This window comes from Saccoglossus kowalevskii, chromosome 22 (assembly GCF_978046115.1).
Source record: "Saccoglossus kowalevskii chromosome 22, keSacKowa6.1, whole genome shotgun sequence".
Classification (NCBI taxonomy): Eukaryota; Metazoa; Hemichordata; class Enteropneusta; family Harrimaniidae; genus Saccoglossus; species Saccoglossus kowalevskii.
This window is the reverse complement of record NC_140662.1, coordinates 23,291,114-23,310,575: the sequence shown is the minus strand read 5'-3', so window position 1 is coordinate 23,310,575 and position 19,462 is coordinate 23,291,114.

Below are 19,462 nucleotides of genomic sequence, written 5' to 3'. Positions count from 1 at the left end.
TGAACTGTTTTAATAGCTGATTTGTAAAAGATGGACATTCAATTCATATTCATCCCAACTTATTTGAATATTCTTTCGGAAATTTGAGACATTGTTAAAAAATCCTGTACAGGGTTATGTCTGATGTAAACTAATAATACGCAATTATCCAGGCAGTACTAGAAATTATTGCTGATACTAAAAAAAAATTGTATTGGGAAGTTGGATACTTGAACGTGTAGTCCCGGGGCATGTAGTAGACGAACATAATCGTACTGTCACATGTTTTTCGTCTTAGCCCGAATAGACCTAGCTCGAGCCATTCCATTAGAGCGCGTCCGTTCCATTAGAGAGCGTTCCATTAGAGAGCGGTCACGTGACGTGTGATCACCTGACAAGTGCTGGATACACGCTCTAACGGAAAATATCGTTATGTTTAGAGAATTTACGAACCGTTACGAAAGAGTTTGCTCGTTCGAAGACCGTTTTTGTAAAAGCGACAGCCTTGGTCAATACACTGTTCATTTACACAATCTTTCCTGGCACCATACGCACTCACACTGTTAGCGGCGGAGTGAAACGCGCCCATGTCATGCCATTAACCGATTACTGACGTCTATGTATTTCATGTCTTTGGCATGAAAGCTATAAAATATATAAAATACAATGCCTTGCTATCGTTTGAACATTTCAAATATTTAACTAGTCTAGCGTTTTTTTTTCATTCCATTGGAGACGAGTCGCTCTTCATTTCATTACAGGACGGTATGACCCAAACCACCCTCTAACGTCGCTCTATTTACTTGAATTGATATGGGAGCTATTAAATATATTTAATACAATATATTCAAACAGTTTTGAACATTTTAATTATTTAATTGGCCAAGCGATCGTGTCATTCCATTACAGACGAGTCGCTCTTCGTTCCATTACAGAACGGTATGACCCAAACCACCCTCTAACGTCGCTCCATTTACTTGAATTGATATGGGAGCTATTAAATATATTTAATACAATATATTCTAACAGTTTTGAATGTTTCAATTATTTAATTGGCCAAGCGATATTGTCATTCCATTACAGACGAGTCGCTCTTCATTCCATTACAGGACGGTTTGACCCAAACCACTCTTTAACCTCGCTCTATTTACTTGTTTTGATATGGGAGCTATTAAATATATTTAATACAATATATTCAAACAGTTTTGAACATTTCAATTATTTAATTGGCCAAGCGATCGTGTCATTCCATTACAGACGAGTCGCTCTTCATTTCATTACAGGACGGTATGACCAAAACCACCCTCTAACGTAGCTGTATTTACTTGAATTGACATGGGAGCTATTAAATATAATTATTAAAATATATTCAAACAGTTTTGAACATTTCAATTATTTAAGTGGCCAAGCGATCGTGTCATTCCATTACAGACGAGTCGCTCTTCATTCCATTACAGGACGGTATGACCAAAACCACCCTCTAACGTAGCTGTATTTACTTGAATTGACATGGGAGCTATTAAATACAATTAGTAAAATATATTCAAACAGTTTTGAACATTTCAATTATTTAATTGGCCAAGCGATCGTATCATTCCATTACAGACGAGTCGCTCTTCATTCCATTACAGGACGGTTTGACCCAAACCACTCTTTAACCTCGCTCTATTTACTCGATTTGATATGGGAGCAATTAAATATATTTAATACAATATATTCAAACAGTTTTCAACATTTCAGTTATTTAATTGGCCAAGCGATCGTGTCATTCCATTACAGACGAGTCGCTCTTCATTCCATTACAGGACGGTTTGACTCAAACCACTCTTTAACCTCGCTCTATTTACTCGATTTGATATGGGAGCAATTAAATATATTTAATACAATATATTCAAACAGTTTTGAACATTTCAATTATTTAATTGGCCAAGCGATCGTGTCATTCCATTACAGACGAGTCGCTCTTCATTCTATTACAGGACGGTATGACCAAAACCACCCTCTAACGTAGCTGTATTTACTTGAATTGATATGGGAGCTATTAAATATAATTATTAAAATATATTCAAACAGTTTTGAACATTTCAATTATTTAAGTGGCCAAGCGATCGTGTCATTCCATTACAGACGAGTCGCTCTTCATTCCATTACAGGACGGTATGACCAAAACCACCCTCTAACGTAGCTGTATTTACTTGAATTGACATGGGAGCTATTAAATACAATTAGTAAAATATATTCAAACAGTTTTGAACATTTCAATTATTTAATTGGCCAAGCGATCGTATCATTCCATTACAGACGAGTCGCTCTTCATTCCATTACAGGACGGTTTGACCCAAACCACTCTTTAACCTCGCTCTATTTACTCGATTTGATATGGGAGCAATTAAATATATTTAATACAATATATTCAAACAGTTTTCAACATTTCAGTTATTTAATTGGCCAAGCGATCGTGTCATTCCATTACAGACGAGTCGCTCTTCATTCCATTACAGGACGGTTTGACTCAAACCACTCTTTAACCTCGCTCTATTTACTCGATTTGATATGGGAGCAATTAAATATATTTAATACAATATATTCAAACAGTTTTGAACATTTCAATTATTTAATTGGCCAAGCGATCGTGTCATTCCATTACAGACGAGTCGCTCTTCATTCTATTACAGGACGGTATGACCAAAACCACCCTCTAACGTAGCTGTATTTACTTGAATTGATATGGGAGCTATTAAATATAATTATTAAAATATATTCAAACAGTTTTGAACATTTCAATTATTTAAGTGGCCAAGCGATCGTGTCATTCCATTACAGACGAGTCGCTCTTCATTCCATTACAGGACGGTATGACCAAAACCACCCTCTAACGTAGCTGTATTTACTTGAATTGACATGGGAGCTATTAAATACAATTAGTAAAATATATTCAAACAGTTTTGAACATTTCAATTATTTAATTGGCCAAGCGATCATATCATTCCATTACAGACGAGTCGCTCTTCATTCCATTACAGGACGGTTTGACCCAAACCACCCTTTAACCTCGCTCTATTTACTCGATTTGATATGGGAGCAATTAAATATATTTAATACAATATATTCAAACAGTTTTCAACATTTCAGTTATTCAATTGGCCAAGCGATCGTGTCATTCCATTACAGACGAGTCGCTCTTCATTCCATTACAGGACGGTATAACCAAAACCACCCTTTAACGTCGCTCTATTTACTTGAATTGATATGGGAGCTGTTAAATATATTTAATACAATATATTCAAACAGTTTTGAACATTTCAATTATTTAAGTGGCCAAGCGATCGTGTCATTCCATTACAGACGAGTCGCTCTTCATTCCATTACAGGACGGTATAACCAAAACCACCCTTTAACGTCGCTCTATTTACTTGAATTGATTGATATGGGAGCTGTTAAATATATTTAATACAATATATTCAAACAGTTTTGAACATTTTAATTATTTAATTGGCCAAGCGATCGTGTCATTCCATTACAGACGAGTCGGTCTTCATTCCATTACAGGACGGTATGACCAAAACCACCCTCTAACGTCGCTCTATTTACTTGAATTGACATGGGAGCTATTAAATATAATTAATACAATATATTCAAACAGTTTTGAATGTTTCAATTATTTAATTGGCCAAGTGATCTTGTCATTCCATTATAGACAAGTCTCTCCTCATTATTTAGAGCCCACTATGGCAGAAACCACTCTCTACGTCACTGTATTTATTTTATTTTACATAGGAGATGAAGAATATATGTAGTAAATTTCAATTATTTATTCGCCAAACGATTTTCATTGTTTGAAGTACGCACAAAGGCTATTGCTGATTCAGTTGCTATTCAGTTGCTAACTGAATGAATGATGTCTAAACATCATATACATAAAACTATTTCCTGATTATAGCGACGTTAAATCCATCTCATTAGGCGATGAATTACGTCATCTTCGGTGGTCGTCTAATTTATTCAATGACATATATCGCCCGGCAGGCAAATGGGTTTTTGAGCTGGACCTGTATTTGGAGTCAATACAAAATATTTTGATGCATTTTGTTTCCTGGGACGATAGACGTGATGAATCGGTATGGTGGCATGACATCATCCTTGGGTATTTTTTTCTAATTTTGCATAAATCCGAAATGGTCATCACGATACCATAACACGGCATATCAACACCTCCAATTAATATTTGTTTGTGATTTAAAAAGCGACATTCTTGTTAAAAGGTACTAGAATGTCTCTTGAGCGAATCATGTGATCATTTTAACATTCCTTATTTGCATAACTCCAAGATAACCGCCTTAGTATTATACTATTAATTTCTCCATTAGAATTGTGTTTAGTTCAAAAATTAGTCTAGTATTTGTCAGATAAGAGAAGAATCTGTATCATTGGTATGTTTAATTCCTGCGTGATTTTTATAATTTGAATGGCTATAATATACGCATATAATAACATTAAAGTGCTTGTGAAATGCCTGCTATTTTTTGGCCAAAATCATTTATTGGTGCATCAATATCAGTATTTTTTACGTTATTAAGTATAATATAAATTTCAAAGTGAAAAAATTGGTTTCAAATGTAGGTTTAAAATGTTATTTTAATGTATCTTAAAACGAGGCTCTTCATTAACTCCTCATTTGCATACTAGTACTCAAATATCCTTTTTGACATATGAATGATAACTTGCTGGTCAGCGTACATTGCCATTAATCTATGTAAGACGCATTTCTTATTCAATTTTCTTGTCTTTGACTGAATTGCTACTCAGGTATTTGTTTCTCGAGGATGAGTGGACCATATAGACCACATATTATCGTTATAAGTTTATCGTACAGGGTTGAGTTAGATACAAAATATATCCTTTCTGACGCGCCTGGTCGCCGCGATCAACCGTGTACTGTACAATCACAGTCAATTGCATTGTGGTCGATGAAGTCGATTGAAGTGTCGACTACTATTGCCGTACAACTCTCAACGGTCGCCATGTCTATGTCGACTTGAGTTATCGCGATTGTCATAATTACGACATCACATTAAAGAATACGTGGACGCAAAATATTGACAGTCCACTTATTACGCAGATCAAATTGCAAGAAAAGATCACAGAAGTGTGAAATCAACACCAATCACAAAACAATTCAGAAAATTTTAGACAGCATAATTAAAAACAATTGCGTGTGAATTCTGCGTGATTTACTGTTGACGCACCGGTTTTCGCGTCACGTCATTGCTACCTTTTACATAACACGAACTATATTAGTCTGGAAGCTACTTCTCAAAAGCCTTCTAAAAACGGTTTTAACTGTACCCCACGTCAAACATTGTGGAAACAGACTTTTCTTACGCAAAATGATCTGACATTTTCAAAAATGCCTGTTTCCAGGGCGGAAAATGCCCTAAAAGTGGTGAAAATTGACATGTTGTTATGGCAACCTGAAAATATTATGAAATCCTTAAAAGATCTATATTTTCAATACATATCAAGATATAGAAGTAAAGTTGGTACCAAAATGTAGATCGTGGATTGGCCCAATTATTTATGACATCATATATGCTAATTAGCTCATTTGCAACAACACTGTCTTTTTAAAGAAAATTATATATATTGCGTGATTGGTTTTTCAGGAAGATACAGTCTTCACAACACTATTTGCCCAATTATTTATGACATCATCTAAGCTAATTTGCATATTAGCTAATTTGCATATTACTTAAATAGCATTGCAATTAAGTTAACCATGTACAAGCATTTATCTTATCGGAAATAGATAACTAGGGGTTATCGAAATCCATAGGATTGTGTGTAGTCATGAAGCTAAGATCCCACGGAAATCTCGTCTCGTACACTGCGATATTTGGAATGTGAAAGAACCCGGGACGCTTTAACAACAATGCGATTGATACAATTTCCGCTTTGGGAGAAGTTGTTTCTTTAACCAAACAAGGTATATATTTCAGTGAAATATTCAAACCATAGATTTTGATATTTAATGTCCAACAGGATTGATAATCGCCAAATCATTCAGTTCTTTTACATGTCAAAATACGAGAGAATGTTTTCATGGGATCTTGGTTTCATGACTTACAACTTACTAACACTTAATTATGTACCCTTGTCTCATTGATACTAAACATTTCATAAACAGTTGTTCCTTACGCAAAATTGTTCAGAAACATTCTATTGTCACTTTCAGCTTAGAGTGTGATCACGATTATGACATTTGCATCCCTGGTAAATAATAAAATCAAATCATGTTTATTACCAGGGATCCAAATGCCATTCATATGATTACAGTCTAAGCTGAAAGTGATTGTAGACCATTATGCGAGGTGTGGGGAATACTAACTAAATGGTCAGTTTGGTTTTCAACTATCAAAGTAAAATCCATTTGCGAAGATTCCAGAGGATCTATTGAGGAAACAATAAACAAGAGGAGCAAAATACCAGGAGGAATTCTTGGAAAAAGCAGAAATCAAGATGCAGTTGGGAAATGGATTGAAATAACAGATGACCGATCATAGATAACTGAAAACATCAGAAGATATGCTGGTATGTCAGATGAATGCAAGTGGCTCTACAAAGAGGCAGGACCCTCCCGGATAAAAAAAAAGATGAGAAAGATGTGAGACGTGTAGTCAAGGTCCTTGCCAGCATGTTGAATCCATTTTCTAAATCAGAGAAGTTAACTTCAATTTCAACAGGGGTAGCAGCAGAAGATAAAACAGAGAAGTTTCTACTACTCAACAGAATGGTGATCAACTTTGTAAAGAGTTTGTGGAATGTCGACTGATCAAAGCTGAATCATCAGAGTCTGCTGAAGCATACATTTTTGAAACGCTATCGAAACAGAAGCTTTAAACGTAAACTTAAAGTTACGGGGCGAAATTTAATCATCAAGGCAGAACATTAATTTTTCTGCAAATTGGTGTTTTTTGCAAGGTCACGAGAGCTTCACCTATTTCAGGGCAGATGCAGACAGTGATTATGACTAATGATGATTTAAAACACCTTGAAAACATTGGACATGTATTAATCTTAGAAGGTTTTGTATGATTTCCCAAAACTAGTTTTGTAAAGTAACAGAACATAAATTTGAAGTATTTGTACAATTTGCTGCAGTGCAGATGCACACTTTCTTCAGAGTTATCATTACTGTTTTCATGTAAAACCAAGACACATGATATGGTGAATAGTTTGCTATAAAGCTTGTTCATTTCGCATAATTGTGCTTAGTTCTGTATGCAAATAATTTGTATAAATAAAGATTTTATTTTTTTCAAATCTGATTGCCATGTTCATAGTTGTATTGTCTTATTTATAACATGTTATAATTATAGAAAATAAAATGATAACCTTCAGAATAATATTGAGCAAAAATAGTGTTGTGAAGACTATATGTTCCTGAAAAAACAAAACACGCAATATATACAATTTTCGTTGAAAAAACAGGTTTGTTGGTAATTTCTGAATATGCAAATTACCTAATTAGCATATATGATGTCTTAAATGATCGGGCCAATCCACGATCAACATTTTGATACCAACCTTACTTCTGTATTTTCATATGTATTGAAAATATAGATCTTTTAACGATTTCATGATATTTTCATGTAGCCATAGCTACATAGCTTTTCAGGACATTTCTGTTCTGGAAACAAACATTTTTGAAAAAGTCAGAACATCTTGCATAAGAAAAGTCTGTTTCCACAATGTTTGACGTGGGGTGCAGTTAAACTCCAAATTCTTGGCCTTAGCTTCCAGACTATATGGTCTCTTCAAAATGTTATCCAAAATCCCAAAACATTTGTCCAAGTTGTTCTTTTATAAATGGGGGCAATTGTTTCGCGTGGGGGTTTATGGTATGACGGTATAAAGAGAATGTCCATCCCAACTTTTTCTCATTGATTTTAGGGTTTTCGTATACTGATGTTACAACTTTGGATCGTTTGAAAACGCGTAAATTCGCACACCATTACGCCAAAACTATAACGTTTAAAAAAACGCTGACCGAAAAATATATATCGTTAATATTATTGTTAAATGACGCAGTATTATAAAATTATAGTACAAGAGCATGGCTTCCTCTCATATTTTGGCGTTTGATGGAGCACTTTTAATTCGGCTAGAGTCGGAAAGCCGAAAACAGTCGACTGTTTCAGGATCGGTGGGCATGGCTACAACAAGAGAAATATCTCAAATTTACTCAGATACGAATAATCATTTTCAACCAAAAAAGTCAATAATTGTCTATTTCAGTGGAACACAAACACAAAACGGTAAATGTGTGGTTTGGCATTTCACAGTCACAGGCATGTTCTTTGTAGAAATCATGACTATTAGCATAAATATATAATAAGCAATCAATAACATATTATAATAACAAAATATACTGGTTCAAACAATAAAAACTAAATACATGCTAGTGCACAGCTAGCTGATCTTGTTGTAACAATCTTCTATGTGACATTCACATATAATACATGGTAGTCATTTTACTTTATACAGTCATGCATTTTTGGTACAGGATACTCTCACATGAATAGCTATATGAAATGAAATACTATATTGGAACACGCACCGCTCATCAAGTATTAGTAAGACTTAGTAATTTCATCACACATTCAACAGTGAAGTATAATATGTAGTGCCGGTGTACCATACTTAAATACATGTTTCATCACAAGAGCTTGCAAGTGAAAACGTTCTCCTTTTCAGTTGTGGTGGTAGTAGCATTTTGTGTTGACATGCTATGTTTGCGAACTTTAACTTAACCTAACCTAAAGGACCATATATGGGCATCAGTTTTTGTGAATTAAAGATAGATAATTTATCCATATTCCGCAGTAGATTCATCGAAAATTCTTCCAATATTATACACATAGCCACAAAATTTGTATTATTGGATGTAGGTACACCCATGAAGAGATAAGTCATGAAGAAGAAGTGATCCAGCATCAGCATATCTCAACTTCTCATGTAAAGAAATATTAAATCATTACGCTACAAGCAGTGATGAATGTAAAGCTAAATAGATGTACATGTATAATGTATCGGCAGTTGATACTTATCATCTGTGCTATGTATATATCCATCTCATACTATTGAGAGCCACATGTTAATGTATAAACTGTAATTAACACCGGAAATACACAACATAGCACAATACCTAAGTGTTGTCCATGTATGCTCTTTGACATATTTGGCTGTTATTTTATAATTAAAGAAAGTTCGTCATAAAACACATTTAAGAATGCTATTTAATGTCATAACATAGCAATGTTCATGTGCTCGAACCTATCATAGCAACACACTAGGCTACACAAGCTTATAAACAGAAATATTACCTGCAACAGAATTGCAAGATCGTGTATGGGAACATGAAACACCAACACTAGATTATGCAATGCAATAGCTATTTCTTTGTTGCAAATACTATACTCGATAGTGTTACCCTTTCTCCAAGTATTCAATGCGATCCTGTATGAACGAGTCATGAAAATACAAAACTACCATGTGTTATTATTTGGATGCCACACAAGTCGCCTGTAAAAATGAGATGACAGCAATATGAGATATATGATGCAGAGAACTATACTTGATATGTAAATTACAGTGCATGTATCTTCTGATTATTAGAGATGTATCAGTAACATGAACATGAACATGTACAGGTATGATAGTAAAACAATATATTGGTTTCATCAATGTATTTGTATTACATGCATTATTAGGAAGAGTATTCAATTTAATTATATAATGCTGACCATTATTATAATTTAGTAACTACTGGTGCCACACAGGCATTGTAACTTCGAGTTACGGGTGACATAGATTTTTTATTTTGTTTAATGTGTTATGTTTTCCGTAACTGGAAGTTCAGTTAACAGTTAATTCGAAATTTATTAGGTGGTTGTCAAAGACATTTTGGTCAATAAATGCCATGTGGAACTAGTTAATTATTAATGTAAGTCAATAATTTAATTACGTATATTAATAAGCAATTAGTAGTTGCTCCATATGTATCTCAAGAACCACTTAACAAGCATGAGTAAAAGTTGAAACTCTGGAACTATATATGTATGGTACAACAATTTTCCTTACTCTGTTGTATCGTATCTTTGGTAGAATTACTAACTTCATTACTGTTGATCACTATTCGAATTGTGCATCTCTGACAGTTTAGAACGGTTTAACACAAGATTGAACACGCATGGGTTTTGGGACTCATAGTTACGCGTATTGAAAAGATGAACGTGTAATTATATTTTATTCAGAATATCTGGGAGTTATACACATAGTGGTTTTCCTTTATGACAGTTGAAGTTGCTGTCATGATTTATATTTACATGTGTTTAGTGTATATGAGTTTATAACTTTATTACCATCAACTTTTAATAATTTAGGAAACAACGATATATAATTCATTCCACCACATCAACACCGATGTATGCGGTCAAACATGGGGAAATATATTTTGCTTGAATAAGTTCTTGTAGGAAGATGTAGTTAAAGATGCATTCACACATCAAATCCAATAGCAAGCTAAATACACAAATAATTTGAATGTTATATATTAAAAGAAAAGTCTGACAACATAAGAACATACAATCAGTATGACATCATATTCTCTGTTGTCAGAAATTGACAAATGATTTCATCTATAACTTCGAACTTCAAATTGGCTGAAAGTGTAGAACGTGGTAGCATGCATATAAAAAAGTTGTCAGGACGGAAATGTAAATACCAGTATTCATTTGTGTGTTTTTCTACAAAATGCTCAAATGTCCTTATATTGTATACAATTTATCAATGTGAATAGATTATACGGGTGATATATAACCTGTTGGCAACAAAAAGGAACAAAACAATGTCATTCTACTTTTAATGATTAAAATAATGATTGTTATTGTTTTCACGTTTTTAGCAATATCTTCACTTTATGTTTATTTGTAACATTCTAATTTCCATTACTACAATTATACACGTGAGTAATATGCACACTGACAATTTGAACAAACTCGCTTCAGTATTTTTCACGTTATAAATTAATACATTTTCTCAATTTTTTTAAAACAGTGGATATGATGTCACACTTTACCCACAGTTTTTTGCTGGAGAATCAATACGACGGACTACATAATAGTGATGAAAAGTTGAATATATAGAGAATGAAAAGTGATATAAAAAACTGTAACTTGCTTGCTACAGTTGAAGAGGTCTTTCTTTAGGGAGCATTATATTGTTTGGCTTGACTTCAAAGTACATATCATGCACAAATCATATCTACTATATAACTGGCCCTCTAAGTAAATAAAGCCAACTAAGAGTAATTTAAGAGTGCTGCGTTAAGTCACATTTGAAGTAAATTTCTCGCTACCTAACCACTATATAATAACATGCTACATAGTTATCTACTAAATGTGTCTAAAGAGCCGCCATCTTATAACATTCCAACATTGTAAACTATTCTAACAAAAAACAAAAAAAAAATATTCTAACATGCATTTTTCATCAATATTTGATGCTCTTTCTTAGAAAAGTTCGGTGACCCTATATTTTTATTTCAGAATCTTTACCATTACAGTAGTAACCCAATCCCTCTAGCTGGATTTCTGAGTATTTTTAGTGGTAGCAAACTACCCTAAGTAGGCATTCACTTTTTACACCCTCCGGAAATCAGTTATCTAGCGTGTTTAGAGTGTGTTATGATCCTCGCTTTGGACTCAATTCCGGCGTGCGCTGGTGACGACCCCGCTTTAACCAACTTTGAATTAAAGGAAATATTACTATGACGTTGTGTGTTTCATGACTTCATTAAATTAAATAACATGTTTTTTATCTGATAAATAGGCATGTTTACTTCAAGCATTAACAATGTGTTTACCATATTCTGTTTATATTTATCAATTTAAATCGATGGTTTGTGGAATAACTGTAGGTAACGGGATGAGCACATAATACGTGAATATGGCTAATCAAATTATTGAAATGTTGGAAACTGTTTGAATACATTATATTAAATATATATTATAGCTCACATTTCAAATCAATAGGATGACGTTATGGGTGGTTTTGGTCATACCGTCCTGTAATGGAATGAAGAGCGACTCGTCTGTAATGGAATGACAATATCGCTTGGCCAATTAAATAATTGAAACATTCAAAACTGTTAGAATATACTGTATTAAATATATTTAATAGCTCCCATATCAATTCAAGTAAATAGAGCGACGTTAGAGGGTGGTTTGGGTCATACCGTCCTGTAATGGAACGAAGAGCGACTTGTCTGTAATGGAATGACACGATCGCTTGGCCAATTAAATAACTGAATTGTTGAAAACTGTTTGAATATATTGTATTAAATATATGTAATTGCTCCCATATCAAATCGATTAAATAGAGCGAGGTTAAAGGGTGGTTTGGGTCAAACCGTCCTGTAATGGAATGAAGAGCGACTCGTCTGTAATGGAATGACACGATCGCTTGGGCAATTAAATAACTGAAATGTTGAAAACTGTTTGAATATATTGTATTAAATATATTTAATAGCTCCCATATCAATTCAAGTAAATACAGCTACGTTAGAGGGTGGTTTTGGTCATACCGTCCTGTAATGGAATGAAGAGCGACTCGTCTGTAATGGAATGACACGATCGCTTGGCCACTTAAATAATTGAAATGTTCAAAACTGTTTGAATATATTGTATTAAATATATTTAATAGCTCCCATATCAATTCAAGTAAATACAGCTACGTTAGAGGGTGGTTTTGGTCATACCGTCCTGTAATGGAATGAAGAGCGACTCGTCTGTAATGGAATGACACGATCGCTTGGGCAATTAAATAACTGAAATGTTGAAAACTGTTTGAATACATTATATTAAATATATATTATAGCTCACATTTCAAATCAATAGGATGACGTTATGGGTGGTTTTGGTCATACCGTCCTGTAATGGAATGAAGAGCGACTCGTCTGTAATGGAATGACAATATCGCTTGGCCAATTAAATAATTGAAACATTCAAAACTGTTTGAATATATTGTATTAAATATATTTAATAGCTCCCATATCAATTCAAGTAAATAGAGCGACGTTAGAGGGTGGTTTTGGTCATACCGTCCTGTAATGGAATGAAGAGCGACTCGTCTGTAATGGAATGACACGATCGCTTGGGCAATTAAATAACTGAAATGTTGAAAACTGTTTGAATATATTGTATTAAATATATTTAATAGCTCCCATATCAATTCAAGTAAATACAGCTACGTTAGAGGGTGGTTTTGGTCATACCGTCCTGTAATGGAATGAAGAGCGACTCGTCTGTAATGGAATGACACGATCGCTTGGCCACTTAAATAATTGAAATGTTCAAAACTGTTTGAATATATTGTATTAAATATATTTAATAGCTCCCATATCAATTCAAGTAAATACAGCTACGTTAGAGGGTGGTTTTGGTCATACCGTCCTGTAATGGAATGAAGAGCGACTCGTCTGTAATGGAATGACACGATCGCTTGGGCAATTAAATAACTGAAATGTTGAAAACTGTTTGAATACATTATATTAAATATATATTATAGCTCACATTTCAAATCAATAGGATGACGTTATGGGTGGTTTTGGTCATACCGTCCTGTAATGGAATGAAGAGCGACTCGTCTGTAATGGAATGACAATATCGCTTGGCCAATTAAATAATTGAAACATTCAAAACTGTTTGAATATATTGTATTAAATATATTTAATAGCTCCCATATCAATTCAAGTAAATAGAGCGACGTTAGAGGGTGGTTTTGGTCATACCGTCCTGTAATGGAATGAAGAGCGACTCGTCTGTAATGGAATGACACGATCGCTTGGGCAATTAAATAACTGAAATGTTGAAAACTGTTTGAATATATTGTATTAAATATATTTAATAGCTCCCATATCAATTCAAGTAAATACAGCTACGTTAGAGGGTGGTTTTGGTCATACCGTCCTGTAATGGAATGAAGAGCGACTCGTCTGTAATGGAATGACACGATCGCTTGGCCACTTAAATAATTGAAATGTTCAAAACTGTTTGAATATATTGTATTAAATATATTTAATAGCTCCCATATCAATTCAAGTAAATACAGCTACGTTAGAGGGTGGTTTTGGTCATACCGTCCTGTAATGGAATGAAGAGCGACTCGTCTGTAATGGAATGACACGATCGCTTGGGCAATTAAATAACTGAAATGTTGAAAACTGTTTGAATACATTATATTAAATATATATTATAGCTCACATTTCAAATCAATAGGATGACGTTATGGGTGGTTTTGGTCATACCGTCCTGTAATGGAATGAAGAGCGACTCGTCTGTAATGGAATGACAATATCGCTTGGCCAATTAAATAATTGAAACATTCAAAACTGTTTGAATATATTGTATTAAATATATTTAATAGCTCCCATATCAATTCAAGTAAATAGAGCGACGTTAGAGGGTGGTTTGGGTCATACCGTCCTGTAATGAAATGAAGAGCGACTCGTCTCCAATGGAATGAAAAAAAAAAACGCTAGACTAATTAAATATTTGAAATGTTCAAACGATAGCAAGGCATTGTATTTTATATATTTTATAGCTTTCATGCCAAAGACATGAAATACATAGACGTCAGTAATCGGTTAATGGCATGACATGGGCGCGTTTCACTCCGCCGCTAACAGTGTGAGTGCGTATGGTGCCAGGAAAGATTGTGTAAATGAACAGTGTATCGACCAAGGCTGTCGCTTTTACAAAAACGGTCTTCGAACGAGCAAACTCTTTCGTAACGGTTCGTAAATTCGCTAAACCTAACGGTATTTTCCGTTAGAGCGTGTATCCAGCACTTGTCAGGTGATCACACGTCACGTGACCGCTCTCTAATGGAACGCTCTCTAATGGAACGGACGCGCTCTAATGGAATGGCTCGAGCTAGGTCTCTCTCTCTTAGCCTTGTCTTTTCGTCTTAACCGTCGCAGTCCGCTTCATTGAATGTTTAGTTTGATAATTTATAAACATATATTCAGTGTGAAACTGTTGCTTTCAAGTTGTGTTAATACAAAGATGATTTAAACTTGTCCCTTCCGTTGCCAACGTATTCAATATACGGAAATAGCATGTGTGTGCGTTTGCGTGAGTGAAAGATGCAGGCGAGATTACTCGTCGCAACGCGTTCTCTTTATTTCCAACGCGCGTGGTCGGCGCCTTTGATTGCGTTTATTTTGTTTTTTCATACTCGAAATCTATCACTGGCACCGTTTATTTTGTCATGTCTCACAACTGAACGTCCAAGCTTTGTTGATAACTTCTCACTAAACGTATCTCCTGCTACAAATTTAGGATACAACACCCCAGACATAGCTTATTTTACTTAGCTTGAGTGTGGGCACAAAGTTACTTTTTGTAAAATCCGAAAACAAATTCTGACCACCGTTTCCATGGCAACATCCAAAAACTGATTTTTTTAATACCTTCACGCCAAATGTATTACACCTTACATTTCTTTAATTAAGAAGCACGGACATAGCTCATTCTACTCAGCTTGAGTGTAGGCAACAATTTACTGTTTTTTATATCTATTTTTATTACCGAGAAAATGGACCCCAACGTTGGGGTAACTTTTCACCAGCAACAGCTTCTAACTCCTCTCTTAGCTAATTTTGTTCATACATGACAGGCAGGTTGTACCGTCACTAATTGGAAAAAACAATCCTGGCCCACAGCTACCATGGCAACAGTCAGAAACTGTTTTTTTGAATACTTTCGCGCCAACTTTATTACCTCCTACCAGTCTTGTGATAGCAGTGTTTAAATGATTATGTCTTTTATTTTGGTTACGTTGCACACCGGCGCCGACGGACATTGTTACACTGTATCAACGTAATCTCAACGCAACTTTGAACTTTGAATGAAATGTAAATACTGCCTCCAATCTAGAAAATACTATCGCAAAACGGATGGAAATAATACATTTAACGGCAGAATACGTCCTAGCAATACAATTAAGTGACTTCTAAAGACTGAATGTTTTTTGCGAACTTCATATACGGTGCCCGGTTTTAGTTAGGATGTTTCTGCTGGCGACGTTGCGACGTTACCCAGTTACAAATAAAGATTACTGTAAAAGGGGTAATTGTTTACTGGGTTTTAATTTAGCTTATTTCGCTGACTGGAAAAATGCGCTAAATTAAAACACAGTGAATATGTAACATTTAGCATAGAACACATTATCTAAATGACGAAACCGTGAATTTAAAACCTACTGAATATGCCTGAAATGGTAAATCAGTGAAATTTAAACCCAGTGAAAATTAGTCATTTTACAGTACCAACGCCAAATGAACAACATTTTAACCGGTAATGAAGATTCATTCAATCCACGGCTAACAAGTTACATTACAAGCGAAGTTGTAGCGTGCGGCTCAGCGACGACCGCTGTCGACGAAAGTCATCCCGTCAGTGGAGTACCGCAGTAGCATGGCATGTTTGCCAATGCAAAATTCTGTGGAGAAACTTTTAACTTCAACATAAATTTGTGTCAACCCTTCACCATTGTATTCAAACGAATCACGTGGTGTGCCGTTCTTCTTCAAACCCGACATTCGATCAATAGGGGAGTTTCAGTTAAAAAAAACATCGCAAATCATGCAAATTCAACATTTTCAAACCAGTATACTAAAACAGAAATGCTAAGTAATGCAAAAGAAGGATAGATGTTACTTTTCAGTATACACATCTCTGTTGATACTATCCCTCACATATTCTACCCCCAATTATTCCTGCGTAAAATGGACTAGCCTCTTTCTTGTTGACATTCAGAGTAAAATCACTTGGCAGGCTGTTAAAATTGGCTGTTGCATACACTTTCGCCGGTCTGGAAAATGTGTTTAATTAGCTCTCATTCAAGCAACAATGCAGATTTCCCAGTTGGGGTGAAACTATTGGACTCTGCCATTAACAAATAGGGGTGTTTTGAGAAAAAAACGAATAACCCTGGAGTGCACACAACACACTGAATTTCGGAACAAATCTTGCATTATTTACAGCAGCAGAATACCACAGAAATATCAGACGAAACATGGAAACACTATATATTGTATTTCGGCCTGAACCCTCTCTATTGCAATTCCAGGAATTACACCCATATGTGCACCCATTTTCAACCTTGGTATCACCCAACCCAGAAAACAAATTCTTAATACCACGCTGAAGCCTTTGGTAATAATCTATTGTACGAAGCTCAAGACAACGTGTACTGCTGCGCCGCGGCGAGTTCAACCACAGTCACTTGGGGCTGAAAATCAATAAATACTAATTTAAAAAAAAAAAAAAATCATCCGCTATACGTATATAAATAAACAAGTTGTGAAACACGGCACCTAGTAAATCGACACCCTGTCGGTTTCAAATGTCGATTTCTTACCTTAAAATGCGAAACAAAAATTTTAGAGGGGATCAGGTGTTACGTTAATAACTATTGTTCATAATCGCTAACTTGGTTTTATTCAAAACTGCACAAATCCCGCGTTTTCTGATGATATCCGACGATTTCATTAACGAAAATGGCCAGCACCCAGAATCAAGGGGGATTCGCACAGAGTTCTGGGTAAATCAAGGAAATACTCGCTGTTACGGCACGCCTGATTGGCTGAAAATGAGTATGCGCACTTGATTTACCCAGAACTCTGTGCGAATCCCCCTTGATTCTGGCTGCTGGCCATTTTCGTTCATGAAATCGTCGGATATCATCAGAAAACGCAGGATTTGTGCAGTTTTGAATAAAACCAAGTTAGCGATTATGAACAATGGTTATAAGCGTAACACCTGATTTCCTCTAAAATTTTTGTTTCGCATTTTAAGGTGAGAAATCGACATTTGAAACCGACAGGGTGTCGATTTACTAGGTGCCGTGTTTCACAACTTGTTTATTTATATGTACGTATAGCAGATGATTTTTTTTTTGAAAATTAGTATTTATTGATTTTCAGCCCCCAAGTGACTGTGAGTTCAACCGATGACGGAGCACGGATGCAACTACAGCAATGCTTTTATCCGAACTTAAGTCAGCCACAAGTGCCAATGATGTCAGGTTTTCAGAGCTGTACAAGGCTGGTGATATGAATGCATTGACGACATAAATGTACCACATGGATTGCAAATTCATGTCCGGTGGAGCCAAAACAAAACTTGGTCAGAAAGGTGGGTGGCGTCTTCATAGCTGACTTAATATTATGACATAATATTATATACACATCGACACGAGGAGATCAGTCGAAATTAGTAGGGAACATGGGGCGAAAAATGTTACCGGAAGTACAAGCGTTGTTACTGTTGATAGTACAAGGCGCTAGACACAGTCTATATAGCTTGTATTTTCTGCAGTATTAGTAATTGACCTAGTCGGTGCGTAAAGTGAACGCACAGTTTACCGATCCTTATTCCCTTGGTGATGGATTTTCATGTCGCTTCTACGCGATCTCAAAATATTCTAAGCTAATATTCTAATATCGATGCTTTATATTACTTTCTAAATAGTCAATTATAGTTGAAAGGTCAATATATATAAATAAGTATAGATGTATTATGGAGTATGTATTTGGTATTTTGGGGGGTGGCAAATGTGTACGTTTAGGGGTTGGCCATTAGCAAATTCGAGGTGAGGTGATTGTAAATTTATGTTTTACAATAAATTACTCTATGTTTTCTCTTTTAATTATCTAATATATTTGAGAGCTATGTTGATAAATATATACCTTTCCCCCCAAACGAACAAAATTCTACCAAGCCCGAACAAAACAATAACATGTGATAAGACGTCAATTTCTAATACTCCTTCTTTTACAGCAAACATGTTGATAATCTTGAACAGGCACATTCAACACGTTTATGGTTTTTTTTTATTATATTTTATTTTAATAATAGCGAACACGTGTGTTTAAGAATTAACATTTTCCATATTAGGACATCACACCAGTGATAATAGCCCCATGTTCACACACACAGATGCCTCTGAAGTATTGACTGCCATGAAGAACTTTTGGGATAGCGGATATAAAGTTAACTTCGGAAGAACTCGATGGCATAGAAACCGACACAGCTTATGAACGTGGAAAATATATTATGTTCAAGGAGGATGGTTCCGAGGCAGATGTTGGAAAATATGTTGCGATTTTGAAGAAAGTGGACGGACAATATCTGTACTACATCGATATATTCAACAGTGATAAATGAGTACTGGTGTAGTACGTTCGGACAAACCAAGTTTAATTGAATGGAATGACGGGACTGACTAAACTACTAAACTAGACTAGGGTGGGGTAAATAGGAATACTATAAAAGACTTTAGTTTATCTGATTAAAGGTTCACTGAAAAGAATTTCTGGTTGTTTTCAAGTTGCAAGGAATTTATTTGCAGTGATTAT